Source organism: Aedes aegypti, chromosome 2 (assembly GCF_002204515.2).
Source record: "Aedes aegypti strain LVP_AGWG chromosome 2, AaegL5.0 Primary Assembly, whole genome shotgun sequence".
Lineage (NCBI taxonomy): Eukaryota > Metazoa > Arthropoda > Insecta > Diptera > Culicidae > Aedes > Aedes aegypti.
Genome location: NC_035108.1, coordinates 371905212 through 371929003, shown reverse-complemented (window position 1 = coordinate 371929003; position 23792 = coordinate 371905212). Strand labels below are relative to the sequence as shown.

At 37.6% G+C, this 23792-nt stretch overlaps 1 protein-coding gene across 2 annotated transcripts in view; it reads right to left on the bottom strand.

Annotated features, from left to right (window-relative positions):
• LOC5569444 (Krueppel-like factor luna) overlaps nucleotides 1-23792 on the bottom strand; it is a 189706-nt gene that overhangs the window by 2140 nt on the left and 163774 nt on the right. The gene's annotated exons all lie outside the window — the stretch shown is intronic.

Genomic DNA, 23792 nt, shown 5'->3' with positions numbered 1-23792 from the left:
GATGTTTTTTTTTGTAGAGCTTCCATATCTTTGGATGAAAAGTTAATATTTTGTGTCAAAAATTGCGCTTTAGTCTAGTTGCTTTTACTATTGGAGTTGTGCATGGAAAAGTTACTCAAAAATATATGTTGAAATTCAAGTAATGCCTGGCATGCTGTGAAAATTTCATTTTAATCTGTCAATAAATAACTGCGAACCAGCCTGCCTAAGTTGACCATTTTGTATGGAAGATTGGAAAAGTTGAAAATGTATTGTCCAAACCTGAATATTCTAATTATCAGTCCAAAACAAGAAAAAATTGAAAATAAAAGTCCATAACAGTTCAATTTGGCATAAAATATGTCAAATATATGATTTCAGTTATTTTAAAGAGAGTTTGAGGTTTTGTCCGACATTTGTTCTAGATCGAACCACTGTGCATCGACCGCGAAGAGCTATGGAAGATTATGGACGAGAATGGTTTTCCTGGGAAACTGACTAGACTGATCAAAGCAACGATGGATAGTGTACAGTGCTGTGTGAAGATATCGGGTGCATTATCGGACCCGTTCGAAACACGCAAAGGGCTTCGACAAAGCGATGGTCTTTCCTGCCTCCTGTTCAATATTAGGCTAGAAGGTGTTATGAAACGGGCGGGCTTCAACATGCGGGGCACGATCTTCAATAAATCCAGCCAGTTCATCTGCTTTGCTGATGACGTGGACATTGTCGGAAGAACGTTCCAGGTGCTTTCTGAACAGTATACCAGTATACCTCGCATTGGTAGACGCGTGATGATCGACGGGGATGAGTTCGAGGTGGTGGACGAATATGTCTACCTCGGATCATTGTTAACGTCGGATAACAACTGCACCAGAGATATTCGAAGACGTATCATTGCCGGAAGTCGTGCTTACTACGGACTCCACAAGACCTTGCGGTCTGGTAAACTTTACTTCTGTACTAAGTGTACCATGTACAAGACGCAGTAAGATTTTTGAACGACGTGTGCTTAGGACGATCTTCAGCGGAGTATGCGAGAACGGCGTATGGAGGAGAAGAATGAACCAATAGCTTGCGCAACTCTACGGTGAACCCAGTATCCAGAAAGTTGTCAAAGCTGGAACGGTACGATGGGCGCGACATGTTGTGAGAATGCCGGACAACAATCCCGCAAAAATGGTGTTCATCTCAAATCCGGCCGGTACAAGACGAAGGGGAGCGTAACGAGCTAGATGGTTTGACCAAGTGGAGCAGGATCTTGGAAGTGTGGGCCATCGAGAAATTGGAGTTTAGCAGCCATGGACCGAGTTAGTTGGTGTAACATTGTGGCGCAGGACATGTCTTGAAGGACGTAGAGCCAGCAAAAGTAAAGTAAGTATGGCTTGAACAATGTCAACCCTTGACTTACTGAACTAGTTTGCTAAAAGCATCATTTCTATAAGTAGTCAGGAACCTAAGATGTTTGCAAAATAAAAGTTTTATGCTCACTTGAGCCACTTGACGGCAAAATCTCAAAACCTCTTGGCTAGAATAAAGATTTTCTCCGAAGACGCCATTTTTCTAAGTGGTCAGGATCCTGAGATATCCACGTAATAAAAAAATACCGTACTCACTAGCGCCGCCTGGTGGAAAAATCTCGAACCTCTTGACTAAAATAATGATAACATTTGAGCTACTGATTAACTCTGATGAAGAGGCCATCTTTCTAAGTGGTTAGAATCCTGAGATATCCGCAAAACAAAAGTTCCATGCTCACTAGCGGTTCCTGGTGGCAAAATCTAGAATCACTTGATTAGAATAAAGATAGTCCTTGAGCTACTGAACAATTTGCCGAAGATGCCATCTCTCTAATTGGTCAGGATCCTGAGATATCGACAAAACAAAAGATTCATGCTCACTAGCGCCGCCTATTGGAACAATTTCGAATCTCTTGACTAAAATAGTGATAGCCCTTGTGCTACTGAACAACTTCGTCGAAGAGGCCATCTTTTTAAGTGAGCAGGATCCTGAGATATCCGTAAAATAAAAATATGCTCACTAGCGTCACCTGGTGGCAAAATCTCGAATCTCTTGGCTTGAATTATGGTAGCCCTTGAGCTACTGAACAACTTCACGGAAGACACCATCTTTGTAAGTGGTCAGGATCTGCAAAACAACAGTTTCATGCACACTTGAGCAGTGTTGCCTGCTACGACAAAATTATGAGCCCTTAATGAAAAACTAGATTACAGTTGAAGAGAATTGCTATGTTGCTAAGCATTCTTTTTTTCTATACCGCTCCAGTTTTATGGTTTGGACCTTTTTTAATTCTTCTTATACAGTGTTGCTAGCCATACAAACATTTGTGCTTCGGCCGATTGTATGGCTCGCAATACTTTTTTTTAAACTTTGGTGAACATTCAGTATCGTTGCCCTTAAAATTTATTGGAATTTGCATATCACCTCCCCATATAATTGGCTTTTTTGATAATAATCGAGCAGTGTTACCATCTATAAGCAAAATATGAAAACTTGAACGGCCATTTTGAAAAGTTCTCAACCCATGCTTCAACTTTGCTGAATATCTCGGATCAGTATTTCCACATCTAGTCGTTGCATTTTTCAAAAACATAATTATAACCCTGATTTTTTTACGACCCCCCGATAACGGTCGTAAAAAGAGGTTGGGGTGTATTAATATAAAATGGAATAAGAAGGAATTTTGACATTAAATAGGATATATGAATAAAGAATCATGTAAGATTTTTTTTTCCTTATACATAATCAAAAAATAATCGGGGACTGGCCAAAGCTTCCTTCGGGTATTGCTTTGAAGATTTGTGCAGAATATGATTTAGTGATTCTTTCACGAATTTTCCTTGGCACTTCTTCAATACTTTCAGGATAGCTTCAAGAATCCGACAAGGATTTTTTGTAAGGATTTCTACAGAAATGGCTATTGCAGTTCATCCAAAAAATTGTTCAAGGAAGTCTTCCAGCATTGTATCCAGGATTTTGTCCTGGATTTATCTAAGTTTTTCTTGAAAGTTTTCGTTCAGGACTTCTGCACGCACACAATTAATAATCAATTGAAGAATATCTCCAGAATTTAATCTAGGGAGACCCTTCCGGATTATTTTTGGGAAATTTCCGGCTATTTTTCTAAGAATTCTTTCTAAGATTTACTGAAAAAACTTATCCAGGGTATCTTATATGGAAATTCTTGATAATTTCTTTCAAAACTTTTCTCCAGGATTTCTTGAAGATTCTTGGAATAGCTCCATAGATTCCTCACTGGCTTTTTTTAAGTTTCGCCCAGAAATTATTAAGAAATCCCTTAAGTTGCTTATTCAATCATACTTCATCGCATTTATTCAAGTATTCTTCCAGAAATTGGATGAGTTACTGAGATAAAAACGAGATGTATTTCTTAAGTACATCCTGAAAAATTTCCCATGAAACTTTTTCAGGTATATCTAGCTTTATGTCTGTCCCTTGACCACAAATTAAAATCGTCATAACTTCACGAAAATTCAATCAATTTAAGATTTTTCTGCAGTTTTTTTTATTAATAATATAAGAAAATTCAAGAGGTTCATGGCGGTGTGAAACAAGGTAAAAAACGTGACATTTGAAAAATATACTTTCTTCTTGGAGGTTTCTCTGGACACATTTTTGGAAAACTACAAAACAAAAAGATAGATAATAAGTTGCAGGATAATTCATGAAAATCCTCAGGCAGAATATCTGGAAATTTTCATTTAGGGACAATTAAAAGAATTACTTTAAAAAATATAGCAGCATTTCTAGGTGAAAATATTGAACGAAATCTGAGGAAAATTCTTGGATGAATATCAAGAGGAATCCTTACACAAATTTCTTAAAGAACCCCTGGAAGATCACTTGGAGGGATCTATGAACGAACTGCTTTAGGAATCAGTGGAAAATCATCTGAAAGAGTTTCTTGTGGATTTCCCGAAATACTACCTGCGGAATTTCTGGAGATATTTCTGGGAGCATTCGTTGGTAAGTTTTAGAGTGATACTGTGAAAATGGTTTAACTTCACACTGGCACTATTGGAGCTGGAACAGCTGTAGAATTAACCGGTGTAGTATTTTTTCTATCTTTATTAACGAGATTTTTAGCCCTGGGCTAGTTCATCTCGGGACCAACAGCTTAGTGACTATCTCGGGAATGGGATTCGATCCTAGGTCCTCGGCGTGAGAGGCGTGTGTTCTTACCTCTACACCAGGTTCATTTCCCACCGGTATAGGTCTGAGTGAAAGCAAAAATACTAAAACCCTCACCGCTGAGCGAATTCTTAACGGATTCAAATGATTTTTTGTCAGTATACTGGCAAAAGGCACACATATCTAGTTTCTAGAAGTGGCCAGAGGAACTCGGGAATGTTTATGAGGCCGGAGTTATTTCGGTGGGTTACTGACAAATAATGATTGAAATCCGTTATGTATTCGCTGAGCGGTGAGAGTTTTAGTTGTTTTTCTTTCACTCAGCCTATAAGGGTTAACTACTAAAATCCTCTAAGAGGTTTTTCCAAGACGGTGTACAAGAAAAATAAGACGCTGATGTTAGCAAAATTCTACCAACCGCGCTGGGAAGTAAGATGCAGAGCTACTTGAGCACTTCCATGATTAACTTTGGCATGTGGGTTTTTCTCGGCCGAATCGTTTGCAACTTTGCAACATGAAGCACTTTGATACGACGCATATTGTGACCAAATATGAGCTCAGTAGCTTTTTAAAAACCCCACTGCCGAAGTGAATCAAAGGTGCAAAGGACAGGATCCGGCTCCCTACTCTGCAATTGATTTAGGTTGTATACGAACTTCTGCAGCAAAAGCAATTTGTGTACGCATAGCACAAAAGTACGATATGTAGGGTAGGTGTACCAATTATGGATGCAATAGGTCAACTGTTTGGATACAAATCAGATTTTAACCACGTTTCTAAAACGTATGCATGACTTTTTGATGTTAATTACTAGTTTGAGGCCTTGCGAATCAGATGAATTGAACCGTTTTGGCACTAAATTGGCTTAAAGCTTCTAAAAAATGGTTTTAAATAGCCTTGTCTTTGTACCACTTATGGCAATAGTGTTCCTAGCATTCGACATAAAAGTGTGCCAATTATGGACTATCGAATATTTGCACGAAAAGATCTCAAATGCCATCCAGATCGAATGATAATGCAACGCTAATAAGTAATAAAGTGATTGGTTAGAAAATTTTCCAGAAATTTTGTGTTAAATAGATTTTAAATCAATTTATTGCAATGGGTTCATGGGAGAAAATCAATTTTCGAAAAGGAGTCGAAATGTAGTGTAAACGCAAATTATGATACAAAACAGCATTAATGATCTCACATTACCTGTCCAATGCCTGATTTTAACGAAAAAAGAGGGAAAATTCAAAAATCGAGTGTCGCTGAAAACCCTTCTCTACCATGAGATCAAGCATCTTCCGATTGCGAACGTTTTCGAACGTGTGATTGAAAAATCTTAGTAATTGGGTACAAAACACGCAGATAATGCCTTACCAAACCGTCCCGTCGTGGAAGTAACCCGTGAAATAGCTTTACTTCCTTTATTTCACTGATCAAAAAATGTAAACAAACTGCCTCCAGAGTATTGCCATAATTGGGCTCTCATACACTCTTTGTACCAGTTATCGACATAGTGGAAATAACACGATTTCCAACTTAAAACTGAAGATTTGATTGCACACTAGCTACATTTATTCATTTGTTCTCATTAGGCATCATACATTCATCGGTTGAAGCAGTTTTCCCGGATGAAAACATACATTTCGTAACGGGTGTCCCTTAGCAAACTGCTAAGAAGGTGACAAAAATGTGAGGCAAAATTTTCAAATGTTCATTTTTCGAAGCTTATGGCACGAATGTTCTTTTCAAGGTTTAGTTACCATCAAAAACAAATAGTTTTATCATTTCTGTGAATATTGGCCGTTATATTCTAGTGAAACAATAAGAAAAATCTCATTTTGTTCCCACTATTGCCATAATTGGTGCTATAGCCATAATTGGTACTTCTACCCTACTGTGTAACAGTCCCAAAATTACTGAGATTGCCGAATTAGAACGACGATGAATTCTAATGTTGTGGCTATATGATGCATCCCTGTCAAGTTAAGTAAAATAAATTTCACTTCATTTTGTATTACGGGAGCTAGTAATATATGACATTTTCAACTGCTTTCCATTTATATGATTCTCACGCCTATATGGTCATCGGTTATAATCTCCCTAACCCTATAATAATCACTATGAAAGCCTTCCTCTAATATTGATTCCATGGTCCAAACGTTATTTGACGTGGAAAATTAATTACCATCAAATTCCCCCCATTCAACTTCAATCTCTCACAACTAAACGAGATTAAATTTGAAATTCATACACCTTCCATCTAGAGCCAGGAACCACGTGCCGATTTGCTTATCTTCCCAACAACAAAGGTGATGAATCCGGACTGTCATTAGGACTAATCATCCCTTTCCCTTCGATGGCAAAACTTCACTGTGCTAATTTATTGAATTGGAAAATAGCAAATAGGGGGAAAGCCAGGTCCGATCATCATCATGACACTAATTGTCGGAGGATATTGTGGGAAAGTAGGAAGTTGTTGAAGTTTCGGTGTTTTTAGGACGAAGCCGACGGATTTAAAGGATTGCAATTTATTATTCGTCTTTGTGATGAACCATTATATTTTGTTTTTCTGTTATTTGGGAACGAACAAAAGTAACACACAATCTTTCCCAACCTCCAAAAGAAATAGAACAACAGATGAATCTGCGATAAATCTCACAAAATGAAAGTAGAGAAAATTAGATTTCAGCAATTTGCTCCAGTTTTCCATCCACGAAATTGCTGCAGATTTGGTTTTCTATGTGCTAGATAGCTAAAAGTGAAAATAGCAAAAAAAAAAAAAAAGACTTGCGAGATTGTGCGCGTGCTTCATCTGGTGGCCACGTTCGTTCGGATATGGACATAGAGATAGCATCTCAACCTAAACGAAACTATGGGATGTGATAACACTGCAGATGAAATCGGAAATATAGATTCAACTTTATGGGAGCAGCAGCCAAAAGCCCTAGCGGAATTTGGGGCAAGTGTGCCTTCTCAAGCAATTCGTTCACTAATTTTGTCCAAAACTTATCAAATCCACCAATTTAACGTGATGATTAACTTTCCATAAGAACTGCGCAGTTTCAAATAAAACTCATTCTTGAAGTATTTTTCAGCACCATGAGGCAAGTGTACCACCTAGACGGAGCAAGATGACTCGAATAAAACTATTTTCTAAATAACACAAGTAGAATGATATTTGTATGTCACAACTTGTCTCGAGAACGGGTCATCGGATCTCCATATTTTTTTTCACAGTTGCATTTTTTCGGAAATCCGATGTGTTCGTGTAAAGAAAAAGTTTGAGAAAGTCTCCGGAATAGCCGAAAAATGGAAGGAAACTTAAGTGTCATTTGGATGATATTCTTAGCGTTTTTCACAGATTATTCAAAAAAAGGAAGAAGAAAGTTGTCGGGACCGCTAGTAACTGACACACTTGCCCCAAACTCCGCTACTGTGAAAACATCCGAGGAAAACGGTAGAAAGCAAAACTTTGCAAAAGATTCTATTGCTCTCGTTTATACGATTTGACCTTTTCCCCTCTCATATCCGGGTCTTCGCCGATTTGAGCTTCTTCCGATTCAATGGCTGGGCCCCAATGCCATTCGGAACCGTTTTATTTTACTCCCACTACGCTGCGCTGCAATCGGAGCACAAAAAATAAAGCTTTCCCTTAGTTATGTGTGTATGTTATTGGTCTGGAGTACGAGATTGCCATTACATTCCACATTTCTACATTCTCGAACCTTTGGCCGGAAATCCGTTCCGAATTTCACACAGACAGCTGCGCACACATTTGCCACAATAGCGCTGGCCTCCGGACCGATCCCCGGAATGCCCTTTGTGGGTGGTTTTCAACACAACGACGAACGCCGGTCCGAAACTGTTACACTTTTTTATGGCCCACTTTTGGAAGATTAATGAAATCTGAGAGTTGGTGGAAAAAGCTGTACACACTTTGGGCTCTTTTCGGATGAGATTTTGGAAAATCTCCTCGACCGCCGTTGACGAGCACAGCAGCGAAGGCCAGTCAGCCATCATAAACTCGTAAAAAGTGTACGTTTATGACGGTCTGGTCGTATGGTTTTGGGCAAGATTTCAGGAGGATCATCATCAACTTCGCGAAACGACGACGGTTCATCCAAGTGGAACAATAAACGGTTCCCGGTACGTGTCTCAATCAACGGGCACATCAACGCAAGAATCTTTCGTTTTCAAACAGTTTAATGGGTTTTGTTACAAAGAAATCACCAGCAGCAAGATTTTTAGAATAGACAACGCTTAGTTGTATTAATTCCTTCATTCGTATACATTTATTATCAGGACCGGTTTCAACATTTGGGCTTTAAGACGCAAAAAGTGCATGTACAAGGAATCGGAGTCACAGTGTATACGGTAGAAGAACATTATCTAAGAATACCATTGAATTCGAAATGTAAAAATTAGCAGGCTAGTGGCTTCATCACTTCCTCAAACTAAAAGATTAGTTCAAGATTCAGATCAACCACTGTAAAAATATATGTTAATCTTGACGAATCATGAAAAATTAGTATTTTTGATTTGATTATATATGTATAGTATATGTAAGCTTGACTGTAATGTAGATCTAGCTTCTTCTTCTTCTTTCTGGCGTTACGTCCCAACTGGGACAAAGCCTGCTTCTCAGATTAGTGTTCTTATGAGCACTTCCACAGTTATTAACTGAGAGCTTTCTTTGCCGATTGAGCATTTTTGCATGTGTATATCGTGTGGCAGGTACGAAGATACTTCTATGCCCTGGGAATCGAGAAAATTTCCTTTACGAAAAGATCCTCGACCAGTGGGATTCGAACCCACGACCCTCAGCATGGTCATGCTGAATAGCTGCGCGTTTACCGCTACGGCTATCTGGGCCCCCAGATCTAGCTGTTTGATCCTTTTAATGTTCTCTGGACTATGTTGACCATGATGTTTTCATGAAGTTTAGATATTTAATATGGAGCACTTAATTACTAACCATTAGTAATATTATGGCTCGCGCCATGCACCAACGGACAACACGAAACACCCAGTAGTCTAGTGATGAATTTTTCGTTTAACGAACACATTCCACCGCCTGGAGCACACACGCTTCGTGGCATTCACAATACGCCTGAAAGACTGACGTCGCACACTGGGGTAGATTGCTGTTTTCGACGTCCAAAACCTCCAGTACTCTGGATATGCATCCTAGAGGTTTGGTGTCTTCGACAAAGCAACAAAAATCCCGCTTGCAAAATTTGCAAAGCTTTCAAAAAATTAGGTGTACTTCAAAGAAAAAAAAAAACGGTTCTGATGAAATTTTGGCATGTTGTGAATGAAATCTATGTAATAAAGTTAACAAAAATATGTGGTGTCAATTAATGAAATTTGTCAAAAAATTTACTACTACTAGGTGTTACTTTCGAACTCGCGATTGGCAAAATTACTTGGAAATATATGTCGATATAGGTACAAGTTTTGTCTGAAAAACTGTGAAAATTTCTTTAAAATCGGTCCATGAATAACTGAAGTTTAATTCCCTTAAATTTACCTATTTGTGTAGTAAATCGAAATTTTTTGAAAATATATTGTCCAACAATTGAAAATGGCCAGAAACAGGCCTTTATTTGGTTTGAACATCCAAATTAAATAAACCTGAAAATACCTTATAAGTTAAACGAATTACCGAATTTGGTGATTTTTTCCAAGTGTGTACGTGGCAACATATAGGGAAAAGGGAGAAATATTTATCAATCAAGTGTGGATTGATTGAAATTCCATTCCAATGATGGAAAGGTTTAGTTTGTTACAGAATCACTTACCGTGTAAGAAACTGGACTACGCATCTAGTCTCTAATAATCATGTAGGTAAATGAAATTACAGTCGCCTCTCCACATCTCGATATCGAAGGGATCATCGAGATAGGGAGAGATCGAGGCAAAGAACATAAATTTAATGAACACTAGATTGAAAATCACTCCGTTACTAGGAAAATAATAAACAAACAAACTTCATTTCGAGTTTCTAAATTGTTCTGAATCGCTTAAATGTGGTCTAGTAACCTTTGATAATGTTCAAATCGACATATAGAGAGAAAATTGGGAACAAACAATCAATAGGAACACATCGAGATATGGAGATATCGAGATATGGAGGATATCGAGATATGGAGAGAGAAATCGTATGCAGAATGAAGGGACCGAAGCAATCATCGACATAGGGAGAGATATCGAGATGTAGAACATCGAGATGTGGAGAGTCGACTGTACAATATTAAAAATAATATAAAATAAAATAAAATATTGTCCAAGAAAAAGCTGAAAATATGCACTGAAATATTTAAAGTTTTCCATAATAAATATAAATTTACATTTAAACTCTTAGAAATAGCAATATATTGCCACAGTTTTTTATAAAACAAAATCTGTTTTTTAGTAATTATCAGTACTATTCCATTGTCGTTAATTTTAAGTGCAGTTTCAATTTGCCATTAGTGCTAGGGTAAATGTTCCATGATTCAACTATTGAATATTATTTAAAAACTGCAATAAATGTTTTTGTTATTAGTAAAACGGGAAGTAACCAGTACCAGTGAAAAATAATACTTCTACTACTGACACACTGTTTCTTCAGTTGTGGTTATTTTTAATTTGTGTTCCTTCAGTTGCAGTACATATTTTACTATTATGAGATTCTCCATTAAAGGAGCAGATCTGGTGGTATTTTGTCAATTTTGAACCCATTCAAACGATGTTTTCAACTATTTTGTATTTCAACATGTAAATCCGTCATTTAGCAGTGTCACTTATGTAGCTAATTCAATGAAATCAAAATAAATGGCACTACAATAGGAGCAACCACAGCTAATAGATCAATCACCCTATTAATATTTTTTTTTTTAATATTTGAAATTTTGATTGCTATTATTTAGTGTAATTTTTTAATTTTTCATTACACATTTACAATTTTTCTAAGACGATATGATATTTTTAATTGCTAGTTTTTAATGTATCGTTGAATATTTTTGTCGATTTACTTGTAGAAAATGCTTGTTTTGGTACTATATTGAAATTTGTATTGTTAACATGTTCTGCTGACTCGAATAATACACCAACGATTGATAATTTGCTTCTTTGTTGTACAAAAAATGATGTTTGCATTGATTGCACTCGCCATATACATCAAAATCGTAGAACATGATTTAGAAAATCGATCATTTCATAGGCAGCCCTGTCGTCCTGCTTAGTCGCGCTTAGTCTCAAATATTTTTCTCAACGCCCTTTGGGAAATCAGTTGAAAATTCAAGCTGTGTATCATCGACCTGAATTAATTTAGCTTTGTTGCATGTAGATCAGGTGCAACTAAACGCCCTGTGTAACATTAATCGAAATTGTCAAGCTGTATCAACGCCCTGGAGTAATTTGACCTTGTCTTGGACCAGTTGCATTTAACGCCCTGTAGGATATCATTTAATAATTACAAGCTATATTTGCACCCTGGAGTAGTTTGAATTTATTATATGTAGATCGAGTGTATATTTTTGGTCTGATGACTTCAATTCCTAGTTGTATCAACGCCCTGGAATATTAAGACTTTGCTCTATCTAGATCAGGTGCAACTCAACGCCCTGTATGACATCAATCGATCAAGCTGTATCAACGCCCTGGAATAGTTTGACGTTATTCCACACAGATCTTTGCGAGATCGGGAGCATCTTTATACCCTGTAAGAAATCAATCAAAATTTCTTATCTGTATCAACGCCCTGTAGTTATTTGACCTTATTATGAGTATCCGGCACATCTTGACGCTCTGTAGGACATCAATCGAAATTTTCAAATTGTTTCAACGCCCTAAACAAATTTGACTACATTCCACACATATCTTTGCGAGATCTGGAGCATCTTTACGCCTTGTAGAAAATCCATCAACATTCCCAAGCTGTATAAACGCCCTGGAGTGTTTTGACTTTGCCCAATGTAGATCAGATTCATCTCAACGCTCTGTAGAACATCAATTGAAAATTCTAAGTTTTATCAATGCTGTACAGTAATTTGATATTGCTTCACGTAGATCAGATGCATCTTAACTCCCTGTATGACATAAATCGATTCATCTGTGTCGACGCTCTGGAATGACTTGGCTTTATTCCACATAGATCTTTGCAAGATCTGGAACATCTCAACGCCCTGAAGAAAATCAATCGAAATTTCCATGCCCTATTAACGTCCTAGAGTAGTATGACTTTATTCCATGAAGATCAGGTGCATCTTGACGCTCTGTAGGACATCAATTAAAAAATCCTAACTTTGTCAACGCCCTGGAAAAAAATGCTTTATTCCACACAGATCTTTGCGAGATCTAGAGCATCTGAACGCTTTGTAGAAAATCAATCGAAACCTACGTGTTCCAGGGCGTTGATATACCTTGGAGTAATTTGAGCTTATTCCATGTATCAGATACAACTTAACGCCCTGTAGGACATTAATTGTATACTCTAAGCTGGATCAACGCCCTGGAATAATTTGACCTTTTCCATGTAGATCAGGTGCATGTGACCGCCCTTTAGGATTTAATTTGATAATTCCAAGCTGTATCAACGCCGTGGAGTAAGAGTCCACAAAGATCTTAGCGAGATCTGAAGCATCTTTACGCCCTATAGCAAATCAATCGATGTTTTCTTGCTGTATAAAACCCCTACGGTCATTTGACTTTATCTTAGGTAAATCATGCGCACCTTATAGCCCTGTATAACATCAATCGATATTGTCAAGCTGTAACAACGCTCTGGAGTAATTTGATTTCTCCTCAAATAGATGAGCTGTATCTTAACGCCCTGTAGGACATCATCTAATAAATTCATTGCTGTATCAACGCCCTGGAGTAATTGCATCTGAAGAGGAGAGGTGCATCTGAACGCCCTGTAGAACGTCAATTGTAAATTACAGGATGTATCAACACCCAGGAGAAATTTGAATGTATTCCAAATAGATCAGGTGTCTTTGAACGTTCTGTATGAAATTAAAATTGGTCCTACATCAATTAAAATTAGTTATCTATATCAACGCCCTGGAGTAATTTGACTTTATTTCACCTATATCTTTGCAAGATCTGGAGGATCTTAAAACCCCTTTGGAAAATCAATTGAAATTTCCATGCTGCTTCAACACACTGAAATTATTTGACCTTGTGTTATGTGGATCAGCTCCATCCGAATGCCCTGATTAAGAACAATTGCAAGTTCTAAGCGGTATCTTCGAAAAAATTGAGCTGATCCTATGTAGATAAAGTGCGCCTTAATGCCATAAATGAATTAAAAATTCCAAGCTGTATCGACGCCCTGGAATAATTTGACCTTATTTCAAGAAGATAAGGAGCATCTTAACGCCCTGAACGATATCAATTGTAAAATACAAGCTTCTAAAACGCTCATGCGTTTTTGAGTGATCTGACATTGTCTTATGTAGATCATTTGCATCTTAACACTCTGTATCAATGTTCTAGATTATTTTGACTTTATTATATGTATATCGGCTGCATCTCATCGTCCTGTAGGGCATCAATTAAAAATTTCAAACTTTATCAACACGTAGATCATATGCATATCAACGCTCTGTATAGTATTAATGAAACTTGATAAGCTGTAATTTGATTAATTTGATATTGTCTCAGATAGCTCATCTTAATTCTCTGTAGAAAAATAATTTAAAATTCAAAGCTTTATCGCCCTGCAGAAATTTGACCCTTATCCACATAGATCAGATACATCTCTACGCTCTGTAGGACACCAAACGAAATTGTCAAGCTGTATAAACACCCTGGAGTAATCAGGAGCAAATTAAGGTCCTGTAAAAAATCAATTGAAATTTCCTAGCTGTGCGACCCCTTGTCACCACTGAGTTCTGAAATTCTGATAGTCCTTTGGTATATAAATCACTTTTTCGCGTGAAAAGAAAAAAAATATGTTGAAATTGCGACATAACTTCAGCATAAAACAATAACGATCGAATCATCTCAAGTTACTCTTAAAGTTTTATGAGATACATGAAATTTTGAAGCAGAAAAAATCATTTCATATCTAAAGACAATTAGTTCGTATTCTTGTTTATTTTTGGCCAATAGTTTTAAAATAATAGTGTTGAAAATACATTATCAAGTACGCATCAAAAACGGTATTTGCTGAAATGAGTTTGAAAACCTGATGTAATGAATAATCAACAATTCTCAAATCTACTAATAGATCCAACGCCAAACTACTATAATAAACAATAGCGTAATATTTCAAAATTCTTGGCAATTGTCAATTTTTTTGCACTTTGATATCACCTTAAAGCGACATTTTATTTTAAAACTAAGTGATATATTTGGTTGAAGTTCGAACCTCATGTTGAAGCCAAAAATAAGGTTCAAACTGTCTAGACGTCCTACTTTAAGAAACCTTGAGCATTTATTCGTGAATCTGTTCGGAAATTCCACATAAGCCGCATTTTGAGGCATATTTATTTCAACCAATGACATCTCTGGCGAAATTGTTTGTTCGGAAATCTCGTCAGGTGGAAGCAAGCATATTAGTGGATCCCTCCAATGCTAGCTATCAGTTTGAAGAGAAGCTCATTTTTGGACACATTTCAGGTATTTCTTCACGTATCTTTTTTTTTTCATATATCCTTAAACACAAATCAAACTAAGAAACGAGTCTAGTACACGACACTGAAGACGGCCTTACAGTTGAGGTCGAAATACGCGTATCTGTCAAAGGATACAAACTCTAGTGGAATTAAATGGTATAGTACTAAACTCGGTTTTTTCATCTACTTATAGGTATTGTACTAAACAGCTCGAAGATTTATTATGAGAAAGTATGTAGCTTTCATATGCAATAAATTTGATCATCTTGAATTTTATCAGAAAAATCTTGAATTTCACAATTAGTGCACCATTCGTTTTAAATTTTGTGGTCACCATCAAAAAGCTAACTAAGGGGTCACCCAAAAATGACACTCAACGTTTGAGGGAGGGGGTGGTCTACGAAAGTGTGACAGTTCATGTATTAGGTATTGGAAAAAGCATGACAAAGGGGGGTTGGAGGTCCCGAAATATGATGGACGTCATATTTGAAACTTCCCTAAGAAAAAACTGGATTAGAACAGTTGAAAAAACTAGGTGAGCAATGGTATTAGCCGTTTGAAATGAGATTTTTCTAAATTTATGAAAACAACATATTTTGTACAACAAAGTAGTAAGTATTCAATTGCTGGTTCTTTCCTCGAGTAAACTGTAAAATGGTATTAAATTTTGGGTTAAAAATATGGTGTGCATATTGTATTATGACGCCATTTTGATTTTAAGCAAAAGTATGAGTTATTTAGTATAGTGATACTTATCATGTTGAAATGAAATAAACATTGAGTTTAAGCAAATACTTTCCATTTTGAGAATCTGTGTGAATTTTGATCGTTTGTCCCTGGTCTTGAAGATATTCCGATGTATTTAGATGGCTCGATATTATAAATATAATTTTTTAAATTTATGGGTGTTTCTCCGTTTCACATTTTAATTTGAATAAGCATTGAAGATTAACTTAACACGTGCAAATGCATATTAGTTCTCATGAGTTTGGAATATATATTAATTTGATACAATTTTCTTGTGAGACTCCCTTATTAACACCTGCGAGTACAACCGCCCTATGGGCTATAGCAACGCCCTCCTCAAATGGGGATGACTAAGAAGCTCAAATTTTACGACGACAGGGCTCTTCATACACTCTTAAAAATAATGAAAATCACTCCGGACGTAATTCACATTATGACTGAATGCCACATGATGTAAGTGATAAAATGACGTAAAAATGGATTATGAAAGATGTGTTGACAGAAAAATGTAATTTTACATGATGAAGGACATGAGAACGATGCCGCTATGATTGACATTTCTCGAATCAGACACCATCGTATTTAAAATGTGACACAAATTCACGTCATTTGGCTCGCTTCTTTTATGTGCATCCAAAAGACGTAAAATCGCATTATTTTTTCGGAGTGTGTAGGGTAAACAGCTTTCTGATGGTGATCTCAGAATTCAAAACTAGCGGTGCGCTAATGATGAAAAAACTATTTTTCTAACAAAATTCAAGATGGCGGCCAAAGTCAAAATGGCCGCCAAATTTTTTTTAACTTCAAATGAAAGCTATATCCTTTATCTATACGATGCCACTAAGTTTGCTATGTGTTCCTAGCGAAATATGAGACATATCACGTGAAAAAACCCAATATTTATCAAAAAATGGGCTTTTTTGTTTAGCTAGCTGGGGTACGAGGGGTCCACCAATTTGAGAAAACCGAAAGGACCACCCTTAAGTTTTATCGAAAACTAGCGATCAGTGACATAAAATTGGAATTCTAAGGATGGGTGCCGATGGCGAGAATTGCTCAGATATTCAATGTTAATCTCTTGGATATTTCATTTAAACACTTGAGCATCTTCCCCGAGGAACAACCACGCGCCTTACCTTCTCGTAACCTGTCAAGTTGCCATGCCAACACACCAAACGGCACCCGATTTGTGTCCGTGTATGTGTGCTCGTGGGCGTCGCAAAATCACAGCCCGCCAGCCAATGAAAAATTTAGTCGATATGGAAGGATTCGAATAATTTGATTATTCTCCCTTTTGTGGGACCGTACGCGGGGTCGTGTTCGTCGTATCTCCATAGTTGAGCGAGATTATGTTTTCTTGCATGCGCCCATAACATAGAGCGAGCTCCGGCTCTCTTGGCTCTCTTGCTCAGCTGAGATTGGTGCGGTGTGGTGTTTGGAAACGGCCCGATTCCAGTGATTGCTTTGTTCTGCTCCCCCCAAAGCGGACCAGATTTCCATTTTCTCTGCTTTCGTATGGAAAATGATTGTGCTCGATTTTCATTTGAGGGCGTCGTAAAAAAGAAGGAAATTGAGGAGAGCTGTCGGCTGGATCTTTGCTACGGACCGAGCAAGAAAAGCGTTTTTTTATGGCCACGAATAATAATAATAATGGCATGCTCCATGGAAATCTTTATTTTGATTTTCCTTGGCTCTTTTTTTGTAGGATTGCGAGAACGTTTTATTCGGGTGGAGAGTTGGGACTTGGGTGGAAGCTGGAGTAAGATTTTATTGTGCTTTTTGGTTCACGGTTTAAGAGTTTTATAGGCATGGCTCGTGAATGATTAACCATCGTCACCGGTTGGATGTGATGGAATTTGAGCACGATTCGCATTATTTTACGTGACAGGTTACGATTCTGATTTTTGTTTCGGTCATAAAACAGTAAACAGTTTTAAGGAATGACGATTTTGGAGACAGGAATTCTAATGGATATTACGTTTCAGGATTCGCGAACAGAAGGTTATCTTCAATTTGAATCATGCCAGTTCTTTCCGCATTCTCGTCAAAATTGGGCTTTCAAATAAACTTTCGTTGGCTTTCCACTAACGAGACAATTCAATTTTGTTAGGTGAAACTGAAAAAATATCACCAAAACGAATTGTCCCATATTTTTTTTGTTTTTTTTTTTCTTCTTTTAAGAGACTTTGCCCTGACGGGGCATTTGTCTCTGTAAAAATAGATTGTCCAATAATGAAAACTAAGGTCTGTTTCACTTTGAATTTAGCCACACAAAATGGGTGATTTCTCCAAGAGGAAAGAAGTACACAAAGTCTTAACGACTTTATTGTAAGCATTTTTATTAAGCTTTAAGGGGACAGGATCAAACATTGAATTCGGAATTTTATAAAATAGTTTCGGAGATTTACTCATGATAATTACCCAAAATGTTTTGATCTGTTGGATCGTCGAAAACATTATTCTTTGTAAAATTTGATTTCCAACAACATGGGTCGCATCGAGAACAACTAGCGTTTCACGGCAGTGAAATCATGAGCAAAATTCTGCTTCCAGCGGTATCAAAAATCTTGTTCATCATCCCAGCTAATCCGGCTGAAATAGGATAACAAGTGAAACCTGATGAAATTCACGAAATCGACCATAAGGCCCGATCAACAGCGAAATGTTTTTGTAACATGAATAATTCAAGTTGTCCTCAAACAATTCCACGCGTTGGCACCCGATTGGTGTCGCGATTGTTCGAAAAAGCAAAACTTGGCCAGGGGAAAAATCCGGTCAATCAAAAGCCTGGCAAAAACATACCCACCAAAATCCTCGCAGCTCACATTAGATCTCATCCCCTGGCCGCAAGTGAGAGGTGTTGATGATAATTGAATCAGGGGTGCGCTAGCGTTTGATTTTGATTGACGTCCCCCCGTGTTATTTCAAGCAACGAAAACAACGTTCCACACATTCCGGCCTTGTCAGCCACCAGGATATACGGCTGGCTGGTGGTAGATGTTGTACCTTACAAACCGCCACGTCGAACAAGTGTAATCTCATTTCGTCGGGCTGACTGAACTCTCAACCACAGGAGCAGAGCAGAACGAAACGAGAACGAGCGAGTAGAAAAACCAACATATTGGGTTTAATGTTACAAATGCGCGTGGTTTTGTTACAAATTAACCAGACGGGATTTCACTTGATCCGCTTGCCAAGAGAACAACCAGCACGGGGATGTGGAAAGTGCCTCGGGACTTGGGTTCGCACCCAAAGCAGGAAAGGAAACTCATTTGTATCCTCCGACTGACTCTTGTGGCAGGTTCCGTGGTTCGTGTCTGGCGTTCATCGTTGTTCGTTTAGGATTTACGCTTTCGCGAAAGCTGGCTCTGGAATGTGGTTTGTGCTCACTCGGTAGACGTACCATATGTGAAATGTAAATAATTATTAGAGCATTGTAGAGTCGTGTAACATGTGGCTAAGAACGGAGAAGTATGCTTCGTAGATTTTGAGCTTTATTTACTCGTTTGTTCAATCGTTTACCGTTCAACGAATTGAAAACAATGGTATGAACAGTAGATTGGAGGTAAAATATGAGCAAATCACACGCGGAACTTCTAACTGGTAAAAGGTATTTTGATTTTTGAAATTGAAAAAATAAATTCAACTTCTAAATCGTTTTGACAAGGTTTAAAATATAACAAGGACTAATAAGTGTTCCTTTGATTACTATAACATCCTGTTCACCTCGTTTGAAGCAGTTAGGACTAGGGTTCACTTGTAGTTTTTCACCCTATAAAGCACCACGAATAGGTGATCTACCCACGTTATGGGTTACAATTCGTAGTTACTACTCTGTGATTAACCAGAACACTAGAAAATGCACAGAGATTTGGATGAATGTTGCTCGGGATCAGCTTATCACGCGCCGGTCATCGGAGTCATCGAGCCATACAAAAAACTGTCAATTGAATGTCGTCTGACATGATGACATTTGCATAAATCCTAAGTTTTGCTAATGATTCAGCAGCGTCTATTACGTAAAATGACATAAGCAAACAAAACCGTAACGTTTCCTACACGGAAAAAACAGCTGACTTTACCCAAAATTAAGTATATCGGTTATTCTCTCAACCAAAAATCTCTCGGTATTCTCTCTCTTCTCCACCAATGTTGACAAAAATAGAAAGAGCTGCAACTATCCAAGGGGGATAGTTTGGCTCAATAAGCTAAATTTGGGTACATGAATTATTCTCAAGCTTAGATTGAATGAACTCAGTTTTGCCATCAAACCAAATTTAAGTAATTTTTTTTATGGCTTCAAAGGCAAATTATGTAATGAAGGCCTTGTAAATTTAGCCGATTTTAGGTTATCGGGCTCAACTACGGTTTTGCGTTGAAACGAGTAGATCCGCGTAGCCGTGTAGTGAAGCTATCGTGGTCAGAGGCATTCAACCGACATTTTTATTTCCGGTATTCGTTTGATCGCTCGTGTTGTGGATGTTTAAGAGATGCACTGCCGAACATCAGCGAAAACATGTCGAATACCGTGAGTGCTTACAATAGTGACAGTAAACGAAATCGATCAACGTTAGCCATGATCGAGAACACGGTTAAAATCGATTTCCTACGTCGGCTCCGCAACCGACATGTCGTACCATATACCTTCCGCACCACTAGATCAATTTGTTCAAGGTGGATAGGAATGACGTCGTCAAGTAGCTGTCAGTTTTCAGAATATATCACCTTCTTAATATAGTACTCCGTGGCCTAGCATATATACAATGGTGTACGAAGCTTTTACATGGACATTGAAAAGGATATTCCTTCAACGGAACTTGAGCAAAGTCAATATCAAGGAACAGCAGAAGTAAGGGAATTTGAAGTTTATCAAAGCAAGTATGAGAAACATTTGGCAGAAAACTGGAAAAAGTACGAAACGGAGAAGCGTAGATGGCATGAAAAAAATCGGATAAATGAGAAATCAATACAGCGGCGGTATCAGGATAGTTTACGGGAACGACAAAGACAACAAAAAGAGCACTGGGAGAAGTATGAAGCGGAGAGAAAAAGTTGCCAGGAAAAGCATTATCGGAACCTGTCTTCACAATATCAGGTTCTTCCGGTGGAAAACCAATACTATCCCCACCCAAGAAGAATGCTCGCAATCAGTTACTCCTAATTTTATAATAATTCATCTCTCGCGTTGAGTATCATACAGGCGTATCTGCAGTGATTGATTTCTCTTCATCGATTTTCTATTAGGCTTAGTACACAAAACTTAATCGATTTTCGGATCATTTTTCGATGCTCCATGGCGATGAACATTGATTATTTTCTATCAAAACAAAAAACAGCAGTAGAAAACAGCCTCTCTGCTAAGTAATTTTTAAAAGAGAAAATCGATGAAGAGAAGTCGATCATTGCAGATACGCCCTTATGATACCGAACGCGAGATCTTATTTGTATAATTATTTCGATTTTGGCTCCGTAATGCCTTCAGGCGCTTGAGCCTTTAAAATAAAGAATTAGGTAAAAACAATGATTACTTGACCTTAACAAGAACATGCCATAATAGGGTGGTTCAAAAATTCGCTGTTCGCACACCACTCATTCGATTCTAGAGTGTCCTTTGGATGAAAACTGAGACTTTACAAGCCCTTCAAAGTTTGTATGGGAATAACTATGAAACATTTTTTGCAAAATGCATGTTTTAAACATTAAAATATTTGATCAAAAGTTAATTTTATTAGACTGGCACAAGTCTCCCAATTGATTGCGAACGTGTCTCTTGAGTCGGCCATCTGATACTTATGTATTTATTATTGTTTTTTTTTTAACGTTTTGCAATGTTAGTGGAATGACGCATTCTTTCGAATAATATGAATAATGAGATGTTGTTGGATGATAAAACGGGACGATTTATGTTATCCTACTTTTAAACTACATACATCTATTTCTTTGTAATTTGAAATTATGCAATTCTCCACGATTTCCAAGTTTTTTCAAATCATTCGGAGAGAGTGGATGAAATCTTTTATGAATTCCGAAATTTGTAGCTTACGAACATTGATAAGATTTTAGAATGCAGAAATCATACTTGAAACGACAAGACAAATCAGTCGACATTAATCTGAAGTATCTGCAACAAGATACGGGACTCTATTTATGGTGAATTGAATTATTGTGACCTCTAACTTAATATCATTCCTTTAGGCGCCAAAATGATGCTTTCGAAGATTTTCGGACTTAACGTAAAATTTTGTTTCCATACTATTTAGATTCGACAAAATGTCCTTTCGACAAATATCGGTGCGACGAAATGTCATGTGTTTTCCAATGCAATCAAACGTTTTGACCAAGTGTTCATTTTATCAAAATGTTCTTTTGACCGTAACGTACTTTCAACTCAACGTTATTCGAGTAAATGTCATTCAAACATAAGTTTTTTGACCAAATGTCATAGATTCCCATCCCCTATGGCAATAACTGGTACACAGAGTGAACTCAATTTTGGAGATACCCTGAAGGCTGTTTGTATGCAATTTTGGTTCAACGAATTAATGCAATTTGCGTTCATCAATGTTGTTGTTAAGCACTTAACCACTCTTCGTACTAAGAGATGAGGATTCTGTTCCTCGTACTGGAACTGGCCTTTTCTTTACCCTTGGCTCAATTTCTTGGGGGAGTGTTCTCCCACCACACTACACAGCACAAACGGGAGAATAAGAATTGGTTTATTAACCCGCGGGAACCATTCGTACACCACAAAACCGAACGCAACAAATTGTGTGTGCAAACGCGGCGGGATGACGATTTCAACTGATTTATTTCTCTTATGCTACTATTTACAAGTTTCTATGCTGTGCAGTTTGACAGCTGAGTGTTGTGACTTTGCACGGTGGGTTTGCACACGAGTGCGGTGTATAATTTAAAAATAATATGTTGGAAATTTCATTCACTTTCATGAGGGTTTTAAACAGTTGTTTTTTACCATATTTTGGACTTTCATAATTTTTCTAAACCTTTTCGAAATATTATAACCAATTATTTTACTACTTATTGTCATAAATGGTAGGAAAACATCGATTCTGGAAAATTCAAGAGCTAAAAGCTTCAAGTCAGTTCAGTTATGTATTTATTCAACACCGTCTTCAACTTTGCTGTACAGACTGAACATCCCTTATCTTACTTATAAATTTGTCTAACAATATTCTTAAAACGATTTCTATCAATAGTAAAATCAAAAATATCTGCTTCATTTAAAAGATTAAAGCATTTCTCGAGTGGATGGTTTTGGCCGAATTCAATTTAATAAAATGTTATTCAAAGTGGTCATCACTTTCGCTCCAGGAGTGTCACTCTCAATTTATTCTTTTTGATGTTAAACAAAGTACTGATTTTGTCTAGATTAGTTTGACAATAACTGAATTCATAAAAATTATAATTCAAAAAGTTATAAAATAGTGATCAATTTGTTCCAGGTTCGCGGTATATAAAAACTTTCAAGCGCGCATTTCTTCGAACCTCAAGTTTCTATTCATCATTAATTCATTAAACGTCGCTTTAAAGCAATCACCAGATCTTTGCTAATGAGAACACTGTAATCCCGCAAACCACACGCAACGATACAATCGAAACGTCCAACCTTCCGAAAATCCATTTTCATCTCAAATCACCTGAGACGACCTAAATCAAACCGGTCCTGATTGCGCCCCGAGAGTCGGATTTGATTTTGTCTCACGTTTTAGCAGCGCACACCGAGGCGACTATCTACCGTCTATCCAACAGCTAGAGAGCATTGCTTCGCGCACGTTCACCACGTTATGCTCGTCCTCGTCCCAAACTATTGATTTTTCCATTTTCATCCAACCCCGTATGCCAGAGCCAGAGAGCTTTCCGTTTTGCCGTTTCCAGATTTACCCGGCAAATGTCTACCCCGTCCCAGAGCGGAAGACACATCCATCCGGAGATATCTCCCCGGTCGGTGTGTTTATATACCCATACATCAGACAAGCTAAACTCGTAAATGCTACACGTTCAGCCATAAATATAAAATCAGTGAAAAAATCTTGTATATTTTATCGCACATGCCTTTCACCATTCCATGCTGTGTCAGCTTTTATCCGCCCACTAGGCGCATCCGGTTGAATCCACCTCCTCCACCCAAACCCCAGTCAGTGTGGGAGCCACCAAGCTTCGACTGAAAGTACGAACGAGACGGAATGAATCGAAGCAAGAAAAAAAAAACAGCAAAAATCCAAAACCTTCATTGAGATAGTTTCACCTCCTCGATGACGCCGTATTCGGTCGACT